Here is a 10,956-nt window from a genome sequence, read left to right on the forward strand (position 1 = left end):
ACAGCATGTTCCATTTACATCCTTCAGCCTAAGGTTAATTTCTCCCTAACCTTTCCCTTAGTGTGTATTTCTTTATATATTCTCCCTTAAGGAATGGAATGAAATGGAATATAGAATTTAGGCCAAAGGCCAAGCACTGGGACCTATGAGATCATTCAGCGCTGAAAGGTGTAACAGGAGGAAAACCTTGCAACTGCACTATGAAACAAGTGGGATAGCAAAATGGAAGGGAGAATATGAATGGAGATACAGTAAAAGGAATGAAAGTGGTTGCAGCTAGGGAAGAACGGACGCTGCAAAGAATCTCAAGTACTGCCTACAGCTCATCGCGTGAGGTGCACTGACGGCACTACCCCCCTACGGGGTATTCTCCCTTAAGTCTTTGGCTGCCTTCTCAATTCCCCTACTTTTTATCACTTATTCTCTTTTTATTACTCATATTCCTTTTCCTACCTCCATCCTGAATTCCTCTATACAATTTTCATGTATGTCTTACAAATTCACCTCGCTATATCTGTATTTTTCCTTCACTAAACCAATTATCTTCTCAGCCTACGATTTTCTGTCTTCCTTTCCCCACCCGTCCTTTCATCTCTCTCTCTCTCTCTCTCTCTCTCTCTCTCTCTCTCTCTCTCTCTCCCTCATACACGGTGCTTTTCCCATTTCATTTCTAATACTGGCTCCTGAAATAAAAATATATTACTCCACCCGAAAAAAAAGTTTCCCAATAAAAATTCATGCCCACGGGGAGGGGGAGTTGGGGGAGGGGTTACAAAAAAGCCCCATCTAAAACAAGGAAAGGGCGATTACAATTTCACCGGATGAAAGAAAAAAAAAAGTAGCAATGAATTCGAATGATAATTTGCAGGATGAAACGACCGATATATGGACATTGGCTGCGTGAAAACCCCCTATTTGAAGCCCGAGCGAGTCCATTGGTGATTTTGACCGTTATCTCGTATATATAGAGCTTTCGCTTTATAGCTTGTTGCAATGGTTCTAGTCAATGATTCTAGTTTGGCTCCGTTCTATTGAGGGTCACGGTCTGTTGTGAAAAGTATTTTACGAAAGCGTTAGTAGCGAATCCATCAAATGATTCCTTAGGCCTACAGACCTTGTAGCAAATGTCTATCGAATATTCAACAGACCTATAGACCCCGCAGGCATTACTACAACAATAATGAATTGACAACACTAACCTTACAAGCTTTGGGCATCTGCAAACTCGAACCTCGACAGGTGTGACCTGCTTTGCCCTGCGTATTCGTACCCATGCCAAAGTACCGGAGACGAATCAGCGTGTGTCTAGATCTATAAGCAGAGAAGGATAGTCATTAAAATTCTGGGCAAAGGGAACAATACTAATTAAACCATAAATAATAAATCATAAAGTAATTTACTAATAATGTTTGGGTAATACGCAAGACTCAAAGTGCACACCATATTATTGGCAAGCAAGACAATATCAACATTCAAAGTAAAATATATATATATATATATATATATATATATATATATATATATATATATATATATATATATAATAGGAGGTAATAGCGTAGTTAACATTAACGTGAGAATTCTCTACAGAGTAATTTGCGTAGTTAATATTACCTTAAGGTTATTCTACAGCCTTACAGCCTCGAGTTTTTTTTTTTTTTATAAATCTACGGAAATGAGTTTTAATATTATTTTCCTCTTTGTATCATTATTATATTTTCAAACAGAGTCTGTGCTCTACAAATTTCAAAGCCGTTTAATTTTATGGATTAGTGACTTGGTCCGCTAGTATGGTGGTTTGGGTTATGGCATGCCGCCCAGATGTCGAGGGTTCGCGTCTCCCCTAGGGTGATGATAAATTACTGGCTCTTGTTATATCATGTGACTACGTTTCATCTACTGAAATATTAATAATAATGACATTTCCAATATTCTCAACATCTTTATATCCTATGAACACTAAACGTATAAATTTTAACAGACTTTGTAATCACATCTCTCTAGCACCAGTTCCCTATGGACAATTAACCGTTGGATAGTCACGTTGTTCAGTAATTAGTTCAGCCAGATGTTTTATCTGCCACGGAGGCCATTATCATTACTTATTAAATATTTCCTTTACAGCAAATTGCATGAGTTGTTCGTGTCAGTTTTATGTTCATTTGCCACAACGTAGTTGCAATAATTCATTAGGAATTAAGCAACTTTCAAAACTAAACTTGAGCTGGAGAGTTATAAGTCTAAAACCAGCCGATGAAAGTCAAGTTTAAATAAAACTGGTCTTTATAATTAGCGCGCTGGGTTTTTAAAATTAAAATAGTATGGCAACTAGTCAAAATGCCTTACCACACGTACCATTATCGAATGAGACATAGTGAGGCAAACTTACGAACTATCTAAATCCGAACAATGAGTCACAGCCACTCAACAACACAGCTGAATCAAGACTGTCACTTGAAACCAGTTCTTGGAGTTTGAACTTTGAACGTAAACTGTATTAAGCAGTTCCCGGACAAGGGCTATGGAGATCTTTAACTGGTCTTACTTGCCATTCTTTATAGTGAGACCTTAACTACAAAGACTCGTTTCTTTTGGTAAAATATGAAAAAAAACTGCTTTTATGCTGCACCCGATAAGTTGATTATTAATGTGATGACTTGTTGAGGTGCTATAAAAATAAATCGTAGGCCTATGTTTCAGTTTTGGTTATTCGTTAACGAAATTTATAATATTTTTACGGAGAATTTTGGGAAAGTGTAAACTGATTTCTTACGTTACCCAAAAATTGATTACGATTTTGACTGGTTATGGCGCTATCAAAAATAAATCACAGGCCTATGTTTCAAAGTTTTGGTTATTCGTTAACGCAATTTATCACGTTAACCGGGAATGCTTGATTAAAAGTAACGTATATTAATGTTATTTTTCATTTACGCTATTCCGCTACTGCAAAGAGAGAGAGAGAGAGAGAGAGAGAGAGAGAGAGAGAGAGAGATTCTTAAACCATAAAGTGTTTCTTTAAGTCCGGCATAGTATGCTTTCTGGGCATTAGAAATCCATTTCAATTACTAAACTACGTTAAGCACTAAGCTTCTATACATATATAAAAAAAATGCATGATCTGAATTTCAAAAAATAAAAAATAAAAACTCGAAAATCAGTAAAATTGATTTGAACGGCAAATGAAATCTGGCTGCGTGCATTGGCAAGTTCGGCTGATTACCAATCTTATTAAGCGATTGTCTTCTTTTTCAGATTCGCTAATCCCTCCCGCAATCATCTTTAACAGGATTTACGTCCTTTGTTGTCTATTGATCCATCCTCTTTAATTCTCTCTGAAAAATAACTTTACTTTTGTTTTATCTCTTGTTTTTTCCTATAATTATAGCCTTTTGTTTACCCTTCTGAGAGTTTCATCCATAATTAGGATGACATCTCGCTCATGATGGAATGAGTTAGTGCGCAGGTTCATGTGACGTCACTTGGTAACAGTGCTCTAGTTCATAGCATTATTACTATCCGTTCACTCATTATTCATTTATGGAGTAAACTGAAAAAAAATATATATTCCCTTAAAAGATGGAATATTTGACTTGTAGTCATCAATTCATTCATATCTTCATAGTTTTGCCCCATTTCAAAGTTAGGCCTACTGCACTTAGCCAAGCAAGAAGTCCAGACTCCCAGTGAGGAAGTGTTCACGAAGTGCTTATGAAGTGCTCACGTGCTTACGAAGCGTGTCACTTCATAAGGCGAAGTGGAGGCAGACTCCGGGAAGTTTTGTCATTCCAGTCCAACTTTCCCGTCCATTCCCTCGTCAAGAGAATCGTAAAAGAATTTTTATAGACAGATTTCCTTTGCTGTTATTCCCTCCTCACAGGCCCCAATGATCTGCGGTGCTATTGACAGAGCGATGTACAGCTTCTAGTGATCACGTTAGCGAGGTAATTACTTTTTCTTGCTTTTTGTTTGACATTTAGACTACAGCGTTCTAACTTAATACTCGTCATGCTGCTTTCCGCTGACTGAATTTAATGCATTTGCTAAAGTTATGCAAATGTAATTATTTATATGATATAAATTTCCTTCTGGTGGAAGTGAATGATTATCTCGTTCTTCACTTGCCATCCATTATTCACTGGTGAGAAAACTTTATTCAATTTACGAAGCTAGGAGTGTCATTCTTTAGCACCAAAACACATTGAAATTATGTAAAGAGTAAAAATAAAATGAAATGAAGGAATAAAAATCTGAATTTTAATGTCCTGGAAAAAACTCAGGGAACTAATTGATTTTTGCTTACAAGGTAATCCTCGCTAATTATATCGTGTTTCCTTTCGCTTAGTCTCTAAACGATTAGATAAGTTCACACTAAACGATTTAAATAAGGTAACTGGAAACTCCCAACAGAACCCTCATAATAAAAAATCAAAATGTAAAGTTTTAAAAATTAGAATATTCTCATCATCTCCTTCCGAACAAGTAACTCATTAATTCATTCCGTCAGCTTGATTACGATAAATTAGATCATTAAAGGCAATTTTTAAAATTTTAGACTGAAACAGTTGTAAATCAAATGTTCCATCAAATCTGACGCCGTAAATCAAAATATTTTATGATGTGGTAACTTTTAGACTCATCCATTAAATTACAGTATGAAAAATACTTGAAAATGGAGGAATATATATATTTATAGGCCTATTTGTTTTTTTCTGAAGAACTGAGCCTAAACACTACTAATTCAGCTTTTGTTTGTCTCTTGGTAAAGTTTTTTTTTCTTTTAGGACCTGTTTACAAGAAACATAAACGTAAAAGGTCTTTGTCATTCCTAGAACCTGTATCCTTCACCATTTTTTATTTTTTCCTGTATCTGCGTCTATATTTCCAACTGTAAATATAGAATTGGCAAAGCAAAACCATGAGGAACAATACTTAAAGATAAAGCCCGAGCAACCAAATGCATAAAGAAAAGAAAAACAAATTAAAGAGACAGGCATCAAGAAACAAAACGCCCCTCTGCAACTCTGAAAAAAAAAGAAAAAAGAAAAAAGCTCGGCGATGCCCCCCAAATACGGTGATAAACGTCCGGAGTGTGTCTGAGTTAAAGGAGGAATAATACGAAGCCTTTTCGCCGACAATATCTCTAGACCTATTTTACGCCTCCCTTGAGGAAACTTGAAGGAAGAACTTTTAATATTTATGGCCCAGACATTTTAACGCTACCTAGCTGTGTTGGCTGGAATACTGCTCCCCTGGGGAGCCTTTTATATAAAATTAAAGTATGGGTGATAATATTTATCGGTCTAAACGGGGGAAAGTTTGGTTTGGGAAGGCTGCGCGGTTATAAACCAGCTGACCGGTGGGAGCGATCGTATACAGAGAGAGAGAGAGAGAGAGAGAGAGAGAGAGAGAGAGAGAGAGAGAGAGCTCTGGACGTCGTTTAGAAGTTTAGATATAACAGCTTCCCATAAAATAGTTTTATATTAGGTGCTTGGATGAATGTGCGGTCAATGCGCGGTAAGTAGACTAAAGTAGGTTCGCTGGTTAAAGTGGGTCATGGGTTTCATACTTTACACTTCATGCTGGTTATCGTCGACCTGCATTGTTTTACTATTTGTTTGGGTTTTCGATCTGTGAATTACTCTGAGAATAACTAGTTTTTCTACCAGTGTTACTGATAAGTACATTTCATGTTTCATAAATCGTATCTTTATCTTTGTACATTCAGATACTTGTGATTTCGCCTCTCTCTCTCTCTCTCTCTCTCCCTCAGTTTACACATATATGCGTTTGTGTGTATGTACGGATTATGAGTCATATTAGAAAGGCAACTTCATTAATGCCTGACAGGAATAACGGTAATTTTTTAAAGCAACACATGTGGCTGAATTTTTTATAGGACTAACAGAAAACACTATTTGCGTATAATCACCAGGTTTTACAGAATACCCTTCTTTTTTCCTTTCCCTCTTTCTTGTCTCCTTCGGGCCTGGGCAAGGGCAAGTCACTGTATTCTCCGACTCACCATTGACTTAAAAAAAAAACTGCAGAACGTAAAAAAAAAAAAATTCTCTCGATTATAAAGACTATTCCCGCCGAAATCTCTCTCTCTCCCAGACGTTTCTGGGCTGTTGAGTGGGACATGAGGCTTAGCCCCATTTCCTAAACGAGGCTGTTGCGAATATTGCACGAAGATGCCATTTTCATAAGTACTTCGCTCAGGATAACGCACATCTGTATGTCTCCCTTGGTGAATGGCATTAGGAGAGTCTTGGGTCACAGTGAATTCCTATATTAATCCCAAACGGCACTGTCGTTTAACGAGATCCTAGTTCGAATATCCTGGTAGTTGATGCTCTTTTTGTTCGAGGTTGAAAGGATTACTGGTTCTAAATCAGACTTCTTTCTGTTAAATATATATTAAGTACATTAATGAAAGCTTGCATATTGACAAAATACGCAAACCATGTTATTAAAGTTACATTTTCTATAAGAATGATCAAAGGTTTTCGTGGATATTCCGTGACATTTTCATCTTTTGTTATGTTGCAGTATATTCCGCTCTTTGAGTGCAGAAATGTAATTACTAACAGATTTTGGCTAGACATTCGTGTATGATACCACAACAGGGTTCCTCAGTTTTGATCATTTGCATTTTGGCAGAGCAAAGAACACGCACATCTAGAATTTTTTCCCCTCTTTCTCTCCAATATCTGTGATCTTGGTCTCGTAACGCCAGATAACACTCAATCAATCAGTCAATCTTCCTAATTCACTGCCGAAGTCAACACAGATATAATGGGCTATAGGGAACGTGCCTGTTCGTTCATCCACGTTCAATTCGGGAATCGGAGATGGACACTGGGCCTTCCGTTTGTAAGCTGGGAACGCTTTCCACTGCACCTCGAAGCGGAGAGAGAGAGAGAGAGAGAGAGAACTGGAAGGCTTAGACATCAAACATCATATAAAATGAGATAAAAAAGTAAGTAAAAAGTGATAAAGCAAAGTTACATGAGGCGAACTGAATTTTTGTAGACTCATTCTAACCGTTTTTCATGCGTTGACTGCCGAGAGAGGGAATGTGTTTGTGTGTATGTGCGTGTGTAATTCACGGCAGTAATTGTGCAACTGGATACCATTTTCAGTCGTACTTTTTATATGCAAAACACTTTTAACAATAAGCATGATTTCAAATTCACTTAAACTGTGGTACAGGCTATCAGGTGTAACTGGGTCTAGAGAGCATATTATATTCACATAGATAAACAAAAGTCTTGAACAAACACTAGGCCTACAGTATTTTCATGGCGTTTCTTTTTAATATGTGTGTGGGTAAAGGAATACACTGCTCTGCTTCTACCAAAGACAATAATCTATGTATCTAGAAAAAAGTCTTAATAGAAAATTTTAAAATAAGAAGGAAATAAAAAGATTCATCATACTTCCAATTCTCTGTCGACTGACACCAACTCTCCCCCCACCTCCCCCGAGGTTATGACCGGACCATCCTCCTCCTTTGCCGAAGAGTTTCCATTTTATTTCCCTCGAACTTTTATCATTAGCTGGCCGTTGAGAGAGCTTTTTAAAATATTCGCACCAACCAGCCTGCCAGCCGTCGGCGGCGCCGTCAGGTCAGGCGCCTCCCCTTGGCTTCCGGTGGACACCTGTTCCAACCGTCGGCTGAAGGAGAATTTCTCCCAACGGTTGGAAAATGGTTGCACGAAAGTTTTACCCTTCCAGCTTTTCCCTTTTCCTATCAATATGCTATGCCGGAGAAGTCCTGCCTTTTATTATTTCTTATATTTTTTATTCCGGAAGCCTTTTTTTTTTAAACTGCAGTGTTTCAAGACTTAAAATGTCTTGTAGTTACTAAAAAATCACCGTTCTCTTCCTCATATTCTTGCAGTTTTCATTATCAGAGCCGTTTTTAACTGGGCCAGTCTTGCATATTGTTTTTTATATATATTTTCCTGGTGATATTTCTGTTGTAAGGTTGAAGGGGACGTTAAAATTCTCCGATATTCGTGGGAGAATTTATTTACACTTTCAGTCCAACATTTCGTATAGGCCTATACCATGTCAGCGTGCACAAGATAATTTTTAACCAAGCCAGAATTTAAAAATTTTTAAGGAATTCAAATGAATTCGAAGCATTTTAATTTAAAGTGAAAACTTAAGATTAAAGAATCACTTACCTATCTCTCTCAGTCCTAAGCCACAGTGGAGCATAGTTATGTTCGATGGTCTAAATATTCATGATTACGTTTCATACATTCCATTAATATATAGATAGATAGACAGATAGGTAGATACCTTAGACAGATAGTTAATTAACGAATTTCTCCCTGTAAACACTAGCAAATTTCATAAATGCCATTAATATATAGATAGACAAACATATATAGATAGATAATCAACGAACCTCTCTCTGTAAGCACTCTCGCAAGCACTGTCCTATATTACCGAACGAGCGCAGTTACCGTAATAACGAGTGGTTTCACACTTACTAAACAGGAAGGTAGGGAAGTAGTACACTGCACTCTGTTCGTCGTCCATGGCCCGGGTAAACCAGTCGAGTTCGTCAGGACACGAGTAGGTAGGCTTTACAACTAAGGGGGTCGTTGAATGGTGAAGTCGTTGGATAGTATCGTCAGCTTGTCGCGTTGGGTTTGGACTGTAAATATCGTGTGATTTTAGTGGTGTTTCCCGACGATTGATGGTGATGCGGTTTTGGTGTAGTGGTCCTTGGCGGGTTAAGATGGATGTCATCGAAGGTAATGTTTTTAGCGTGTTATTGTGTGTTTGTTTTGATGCTACTTTTTCAGTTTTGTTGTAGTTTAACCATGCTACGTTTTTGTAGGTTTTAATTTCGATGTAAATTTTGAAGTCTTCGTTTTATATGGCGTACATTGTAACTTAGTAATGATGGTACTTTTTACGTAGTAAGTTCGCTTTAACTTATAACAGTTTGTTTTACGTAAAAACTGTATGTGTTTGTTGCAGTTAACTATGGTACTATTTACGTTCTAATTAACCCTGTATTTTTCAGAAGCCTTAGACTACGGCAACAAGTGAAGAGTGACAGGAATCGGGTATTGTATGACTATGTGCATGGTGAGTATTTTTCTAAATCTTAAGTTTTCAAAATCACACTGCAAGCTAATCCTCCCCCGCCAGGGGCGGGGCCCCTGGTGTGGGGAGGATGTCCCTTCTGACGTTCGGTAATTTTTACCGTTCGTCAGGAGGGGGCTTGCATTCGCCGGAAAAAGAAGATAAAAACTTTGGTAAGTCACTTGACAGTTACAGTTCCTTAGATAGTGTCAGGATTTGTTAAAAATAACTCGGAAGGATTTTCGATTTTGAGAGTATTAACGTAACTATTCTGAAGTGGATTTGATATTGACTCCAAAGTTGTTTTAATGGTTTTGAATGAGTTAAGAGCGGTGAGTAAAACCTCATAGCTTTGAAGCTTTAGGTAGGTTTATTTGGAGCTTTAAGTAGGTTTATTTGGAACTTTAGCGTAACTTATGAAATGGTTCTGACGTTAATAAATAAATTTTAGACTAAAATTTTAGACCTAAGTAAAATTTTAGACTTGTGTACTGTAAAGCCTTATGGCTTTAAAATCTGTAAATACTTACTACATTGTTAAAAGCTGTTGAAATACTTTACAGGCGAGAATTAAACAGGATGCTTTAGATTTTACTCTCATTCATATATTTATTTAAAAGCTATTAAGTCTTGAATAAATACTAGGCCCTCCAATAACTTAAAAGCTTAGCTAGTTAGGTCATTCAGTGAAACTTTGAGAACCGGTTTCGTGTGTCTCTTCTAATAACTTTTTTCCTGGCAGGTAGATCGATGATGGAAGGGAACTTCTTGACAGACCACGTAACTTTGAAATTACCACCTTTTACGACGCGTGTCGTAAACCTGCTTCTTACGACACCTGCCTTTTCGGAAAGTTGGACCCTTCGGCAGGTTATTGATCACAGTTCAGCTTGGCAAATGCTATATCAAGAATGTTAGTAAATTTTTGTTCTTGGATTACTAAAAATGGTAGTAAATTGTGTTTTTCAAGTAACCTGTATTTGCTTTTCAAGTCTTGGTCTGTAAGAGTTAGGGCTACTGAGTACGTTGAGACCACTTTAGCCTAGTAAATGAGGTCAGTATTTTGCTCTTGGAATACTAAGAAGTATTTTGCTCTTGGAATACTAAGAATGGGAGTAATCCTTCAGTGTTTTCACTTGACCCATAATTGCTATGTCTTATGCAGAGGCTGAGGTTACTGAATATTGGGAATTTTCTGGAATTGTGCCACAATTAAAATGGCTGGTGGGATTATAAAGTTGTCAGAACAGGTTATTCCAGAATTTAAAAACTGTTAAAGTTGAATACTCTTAAGACACAAGCACTCAAGATCTTGGCCCTAAAACCGGTCACAGAAGAATGTAACTTGTTACAATGACTTTTAAAGTTAAAACGTGACTAATGGGAAGTGAGCAGGAAAGTTTAATGGTGAATGTACTGTAGAAGATCTACTTTCATTAAACTGCTTAGAGGAACTAATCATGGCATGGAAAAATGCTTATTCCTGTTGTAGTAAACTACGTACATCAGTTAATTTTAAATATGGCTTATATGTGCACTGGCGTTTCATTTCGTTATTAAAGTTCTCTTCATTGCGAGTTTCATGAGTAAGATTTCAGATAATGACTGTATCACGAGTGGTCCTCATACTAAAAAAATGGGGAATTCTTGACTTGCAGCTGGTTGCTCTGTCGTTGTTTGAAGTAGCAGTATTCTTAATTAATTTACCTACTAATGGATAATAATAAAATCCTTAACACTGGAGAATGTTGGTTGAGACGAATTTGTAAACGGAATTAAGGTTGAATAATTGTAGACTTCAAGAAATTAAGATGCCGCTAAAAATGTAACCAGAGAAACTAAGTG

General features: G+C 37.1%; 1 long non-coding RNA gene across 1 annotated transcript; it reads left to right on the forward strand.

Annotated features, from left to right (window-relative positions):
• The first annotated feature begins 8,560 nt into the window (after window positions 1–8,560).
• Window positions 8,561–10,067, forward strand: LOC136850403 (uncharacterized). The gene is made up of 3 exons (XR_010856627.1): window positions 8,561–8,774; window positions 9,050–9,114; window positions 9,854–10,067. It is a non-coding gene; the product is annotated as an uncharacterized lncRNA (long non-coding RNA).
• Window positions 10,068–10,956: the final 889 nt, after the last annotated feature.

Source organism: Macrobrachium rosenbergii, chromosome 22, assembly GCF_040412425.1.
Source record: "Macrobrachium rosenbergii isolate ZJJX-2024 chromosome 22, ASM4041242v1, whole genome shotgun sequence".
Taxonomy (NCBI): domain Eukaryota; kingdom Metazoa; phylum Arthropoda; class Malacostraca; order Decapoda; family Palaemonidae; genus Macrobrachium; species Macrobrachium rosenbergii.